General features: G+C 42.7%; 1 pseudogene; it reads left to right on the top strand.

Annotated features, from left to right (window-relative positions):
• Positions 1-6,521, top strand: part of LOC102993269 (acetyl-CoA acetyltransferase, mitochondrial-like) — a 12,863-nt pseudogene extending 6,342 nt beyond the window's left edge.
• The last annotated feature ends 239 nt before the right edge of the window (positions 6,522-6,760 follow it).

Raw genomic sequence — 6,760 nt, 5'->3', positions numbered from 1 at the left:
ATTTCCCCTTTTATGGCTGTTAGCATTTGCCTTATACATTGAGGTGCTCCTATGTTGGGTGCATAAATATTTACAATTGTTATATCTTCTTCTTGAATTGATCCCTTGATCATTATGTAGTGTTCTTCTTTGTCTCTTGTAATAGTGTTTATTAAAGTCTATTTTGTCTGATATGAGAATTGCTACTCCAGCTTTCTTTTGATTTCCATTTGCATGGAATATCTTTTTCCATCCCCTCACTTTCACTCTGTATGTGTCCCTAGGTCTGAAGTGGGTCTACTGCAAGCAGCATATGTACAGGTCTTGTTTTTGTATCCATTCAGCCAGTCTATGTCTTTTGGTTGGAGCATTTAATCCATTTACATTTAAGGTAATTATCGATATGTATGTTCCTATTATCATTTTCTTAATTGTTTGGGGTTTGTTTTTGTAGGTCTTTTCCTTCTCTTGTGTTTCCTGCCTAGAGAAATTCCTTTAGCATTTGCCGTAAAGCTGGTTTGGTGGTGCTGAATTCTCTTAGCTTTTGCTTACCTTTAAAGGTTTTAATTTCTCCATTGAATCTGAATGAGATCCTTGCTGGTTAGAGTAATCTTGGTTGTAGGTTTTTCCCTTTCATCACTTTAAATATGTACTGCTACTCCCTTCTGGCTTGCAGCATTTCTGCTGAAAAATCAGCTGTTAACTTTATGGGGATTCCGTTGTATGTTATTTGTTGCTTTTCCCTGCTGCTTTTAATATTTTTTCGTTGTATTTAATTTTTGATTGTTTGATTAATATGTGTCTTGGTGTGTTTCTCTTTGTGTTTATCCTGTATGGTACTCTCTGTGCTTCCTGGACTTGATTGACTATTTCCTTTCCCATGTTAGGGAAGTTTTTGCTATAATCTCTTCAAATATATTCTCGGACCCTTTCTTTTTCTCTTCTTCTTCTGGGACCTCTATAATTTGAATGTTTAATGTTTTCCCAGAGGTCTCTGAGACTGTCCTCAATTCTTTTCATTCTTTTTTCTTTATTCTGCTCCCTGGCAGTTATTTTTTCTCTTCTTCTTCTGGGACCTCTATAATTTGAATGTTTAATGTTTTCCCAGAGGTCTCTGAGACTGTCCTCAATTCTTTTCATTCTTTTTTCTTTATTCAGCTTCACGGCAGTTATTTCCACCATTTTATCTTTCAGCTCACTTATCTGTTCTTCTGCCTCAGTTATTCTGTTATTGATTCCTTCTAGAGTATTGTTAATTTCAGTAATTGTGTTGTTCATTATTGTTTGTTTGCTCTTTAGTTCTTCTAGATCCTCGTTAAATATTTCTTGTATTTTCTCCATTTTGTTTCCGAGATTTTGGATCATGTTTACTATCATTACTCTGAATTCTTTTTCAGGTAGGTTGCCTATTTCATCTTATTTGGTCCTGTAGGTTTTTACCTTGCTCCTTCGTCTGTAACATATTTTTTTGTCATTTCAGTTTTTTGTTTTTTGGTTTTTTTTGATGGGTGGTGCTGTATTCCTGTCTCACTGGTTGTTTGGCCTGAGACGTCCAGCACTGGAGTTTGCAGGCAGTTGGATAGAGCTGGGTCTTGGTGCTGAGATGAGGACCTCTGGGAGACCTCACTCCGATTGATATTCCCTGGTCTGAGGTTCTCTGTTAGTCCAGCGGTTTGGACTTAGAGCTCCCATGACAGGAGCTCGGGTCTGACCTCTGGTCTGGAAACCAAGATCCCGCAAGCTTCATGGTGCTGTTAAAAAAAATAAATAAAAGGAAGAAAGGAAAAAAAGGAGAAGTACAATATCAAAGAATAAAAAACAAAATAAAATTAGAAAGATAAAAAATACATTAGGAAAAATAAAACTATAATTGAAACAACTGCAACAAGGTAAAATAAAACCACAACAGAAAAAAGAAAAAAAAAAGCAGGGGGGGAGGGGAACAAGCCAAAAGGAGAGATCCCTAACAAAGTACAAAGAATAAAATAAAATTAGAAAAATAGAAGATTTATTAGGAAAAATAAAAATGTGGGGCTTCCCTGGTGGCACAGTGGTGGAGAGTCCGCCAGCCGATGCAGGGGACACGGGTTTGTGTCCTGGTCCGGGAAGATCCCACATGCTGTAGAGCGGCTGGGCCCGTAAGCCATGGCCGCTGAGCCTGCGCGTCCGGAGCCTGTGCTCCGCAACCGGAGAGCCGGAGAGGCCACAACAGTGAGAGGCCTGCGTACCGCAAAAAAAAAAAAAAAAAAAAAAAAAAAAAATGTGAAAGAATCAACAGCAGTGAATCAACAAGGTAAAACAGAAGCCCAATCTAAAAGAGGAAAAAAGAAAAAAAAAAAGCCTTGGCTATGGGGGTGGAATTTAGGCGGGGGTGGAACTTAGGCAGGGGCGGGGTTTAGGGTGGGGTGGGACCTAGGCAGGTGGGGGGTGACGTTCGCGCGTGGGGTGGGGCCTAGGCGGGCTGACATTCAAGCGTGGGGCGGGGCCTCTGCTTAGGCCCTGCGCAGAAGGGGAGAGGCAGCACTTGGAAAGGACGGTCTCTGGAGTGTGGAGTTCAGGAGTTTGGAGGTAAGGCCCTGGGTGAGGGTGTGTGGGTGGGGTTTAGGCCCATTGTGTTGGAGGGGGACTCCGAGTGTAGAGGTGGGGCCCTGGGTGGGGGTGTAGGAGCGGGGCTTGGCCTCTGCATGGCAGGAGGGAGGCTCCGAGGGCAGAGGATTAGGCCCGGGAGCCCAACAGGCTCCCCGGTGCCTAAGTGGACAGGGAAAGCACTAGCCCCGTTCCTTTGCACCCCTCCACCACCATCTCCCCCAGGTTCTCCCCCATCGCCACTGGACTCCTAACCATGGGTGGATCCCGCTGGGTGTAGGAACTCCTCCCCTCCCCCAGCCACACCTCAGGGGTGCAGGTCCCAGAGGTCCGGCCTTTACTTTTGCTCCCCCTCCCCTCTCTCCCACACCCTCAGGACCCACGTGGCTGGAGGGAGCCTAGGTGGGCAGAGGACCAGGCCCAGGATCTCAGCAGGTTCCTGGGGGCCCAAGTGGGCAGCAGAAACCTGGCCATGCTCACTTTTGATCCTCTGCCCTCCCAATGGTTCCCCAGCTTCCCCCTTCGGGAGTGGGATCCCTTCCCCTCCCCTCCCTCAACCACCCCTCAGGGCCACCAGACCCGTCCCACCCCACTTCTCCTCCCCCTTCACTCCCCCTCACACCCCACGTCCTACCCGGTCACTGGGGGCTCCTCCTGCCCCCTAGGTGTCCGTGGTCCCCCACCGGTGCCTAGTAGGTGCCCTAGTTGTGAGGAGACGCGAATCCTGCATCCTCCTAGTACAGCATCTTGACTCCGCCCCGCAAAAAGTAATTTCTTATAAGACACTTTGTGCTCAACGTAGTAACAAAGTGAAAAGGAGGTGTTATTGCAACAGAGAGGAAGAAGCAGTTCAGTGATGTTTGAATTGAATCTTGAAGGATGATAAAGGTTTTGAGAGGTCAAAAACAGAGCAGAATGCAGGCAGGAGATACATCAGTAACAAAGGAGTAGAAGAAAGAAATTCAGGGAAATGAACATTGAGCAGCCTTGTGTAGTACAGGAGAGCATGGTAGGATGTGTGCAAAATATTTGAGGCTGTGTATGGATTTGAATCTCTTAAGGGAACGCTTGCGCACTGTTGGTGGGAATGTAAATTATGCAGCCACTGTGGAAAATAGTATGGAGATCCCTCAAAAAACTAAAAATAGAATTACTGTACAATCCAGCAATTCTACTTCTGCTACTTATTTGAAGAAAATGAAAACACTAATTAGAAAAGATATATGTACCCCTATGTTCATTGCACCATTATTTACAATAGCCAAGACATGGAATCAACCTAAGCATCCATCAGTAGATGAATGGATGAAGAACATGTGATACACAGAGACACTGAAATACTAGTAAGCCATAAAAAAGAATGAAATCTTGTCATTTGTGACAACGTGGATGGATCTAGAAGGTATCATGCTAAATGAAATAAGTCAGAGAAAAACAAATACCATATGATTTCGCTTACATGTGGAATCTTAAAAAAAAATGAACAAAGAAAACAAAACAGAAACAGACTCATAGTTACAGAGAACAGACTAGTGGTTGCCAGAGAGGAGGGGCTGGAGGGCAGTGAACGAAATAGGTGAAGAGGATTAAGAGGTACAAACTTCCAGCTCTAAAATAAGTAAGTCATGGGGATGTAAAGTACAGCACAGGGAATATAGTCAATAATATTGTAACAACTTTGTATGGTGACAGATGGCAACTGGTCTTATTGCACTGATCATTTCATAATGTATAAAAATATAGAATCACTATGTTGTACACCTGAAACTAATTTAATGTGGTAAGTTAATTATAACTCAATAAAATTTTTTGATTAAAAAAAGACTTGACTTTCAGTTTGCATGTCTGAAAAAAGATGCCAAGTGATCTAAGGTTTTCTAGCAATGAAAACAGAAATAGGAGCTGTCCCCTGCTCCTATTATAAATGTAAACAGCCTTGTGAGGACCCTTCTATGCCTCTTTTTCTGCTTGTGTATAGTCCCACCAGCCCAGCATAACTGAGCTGAATGGCTTTGAAAGGAGTGATTGTGGGAGTAAGCGAATAAATGAATGCAGGCTCTATTCTCAATGATCCTGTACTTTTTCCATGTCAATAAAAAAAAATTGTACTCCAGCATCTGTTAGAATGCCACTGTATCTTCCAGCTTTCACTTGAGGTGGAAGGCCTTGACTTCAACATTTTTAGTAGGACCCATACATTTAAACCTCTTAATAAAGTGGCTGCTGTCCTACTCATAGAAAATATTCAAATTTGCCCTCAAGCTGAAATCAACTTTAACAAGTACTAATCACTCATTTGTGCATCCAGCACTAGTTCAGTATCTGCAGGGAAAACTGAAGAAGTCAGTCACAGTCATTGCCTTCGAGGAGTTTCTTAGTTCATTTTTATGAATAAATTTTAGTTCATTCCATATTCTAAACAGGGCTGTTCTCATGCATAATTTTTTTCTTTGGTTACACACGTCATTCCAGGTAAAAGATATAAGCATCACTGGAACACCTTTAAAACCATAGAGGAAGCGGTATCAGGGACCCGCCGCGCATGACCACATCTCTCCGCTGGTAACTCTCCGCTCCACGCTCGGTGACCAGGGCCGTGCTGGCGGCCCTTCTGTGTGGTGGCGCCCGCGGGCGCAGCCCCTTGCTTCGGAGGCGGATGCAGGAAATAAGATATGTGGAACGAAGTTATGATCAAAACCCACTTTGAATGAAGTGGTCATAGTAAGTGCTACAAAAACACCCATTGGGTCCTTTCTAGGCAGCCTTTCTTCTCTGCCGGCCACTGAGCTTGGCTCCATTGCAATTCAGGGAGCCATTGAAAAGGCAGGGTTTCCAAAAGAAGCAGTGAAAGAAGCATACATGGCTAATGTTCTACAAGGAGGTGGAGGACAAGCCCCTACAAGGCAAGCAGTACTGGGTGCAGGCTTACTTATTTCTACTCTATGTACCACTGTAAACTAAATTTTGTGCCTCAGGAGTGAAAGCCATCATGATGGCCTCTCAGAATCTTATGTGTGGACATCAGGACGTGATGGTGGCAGGTGTGACGGAGAACATGTCCAATGTTCCCTACGTCATGAACAGAGGAGCAACCCCAAATAGTGGGGTAAAGCTTGAAGATTTGATTGTAAAAGATGGACTAACTGATGTCTACAATGAAATTCATATGGGCACCCATGCTGAAAATACTGCAAAGAAGCTGAATATTGCACGAGATGAACAGGATGCTTATGCTGTTAACTCCTATACCAGAAGTAAAGCAGCATGAGAAGCTGGAAAATGTGGAAGTGAAGTTGTTCCTGTCACAATACAGTAAAAGGTAAACCAGATGTAGTGGTGAAAGAAGATGAAGAATATAAACATGTTCACTTTAGCAGAGTTCCAAAGCTGAAGACGGTCCAAAAAGAAAATGGTACAGTAACAGTTCCCAATGCCAGCACACTGAATGATGGAGCATCTGCTATGGTTCTGATGACTGCAGATGCAACAAGAGGCTCAATGTTAAACCACTGGCAAGAAGAGCAGCATTTGCTGATGCTGCTGTAGAACCTATTGATTTTCCAGTTGCACCTGCATATGCTGCACCTAAGGTTCTTAAAGATGCAGGATTGAAAAAAAGGTATGACAATGTGGGAAATAAATGAAGCCTTTAGTGTAGTCGTACTAGCAAACATTAAAATGCTAGAGATTGATCCCCCAAAAGTGAATATCAATGGAGGAGCTGTTTCTCTTGGACATCCAATTGGGATGTGTGGAGCCAAGACTGTCATCCATTCGGCTCATGCCTTGAAGCAAGGAGAATATGGTCTTGCCAGTATTTGCAGCGGAGGAGGAGGTGCTTCTGCCATGCTGATCCAAAAGCTGTAGACAACTTCTGTTGTCTAAGGCAACAACCCTATGTAGCCAGGAAGACCTGCTGTAATCAGGGTGACTGATTACCCTGGGTCAACTTGTATGAATATAATCTGTTTCAATTTTTATTATTTTCAACTCTTTTTAAAAAATAAGATAAAAAGATCAAATCCCAAAACCTGTTGAGATTACAAAATAATTTTTTCTTCTACTTTACAGTTTTTATAATCGTGAACACATTTTTGTTATAAAGCTATACTTTTAAAATACCATTGTGCAATATTAGTGACTTATAAGTAGCTAGAAGTTTCCATTTTAGAGAATAAATCTTAATTTACATTAA

The sequence above is a fragment of the Physeter macrocephalus genome, chromosome 11, assembly GCF_002837175.3.
Source record: "Physeter macrocephalus isolate SW-GA chromosome 11, ASM283717v5, whole genome shotgun sequence".
Classification (NCBI taxonomy): Eukaryota; Metazoa; Chordata; class Mammalia; order Artiodactyla; family Physeteridae; genus Physeter; species Physeter macrocephalus.
The sequence above is the reverse complement of the archived record's forward strand: the minus strand, read 5'-3'. Positions and strand labels throughout refer to the sequence as shown.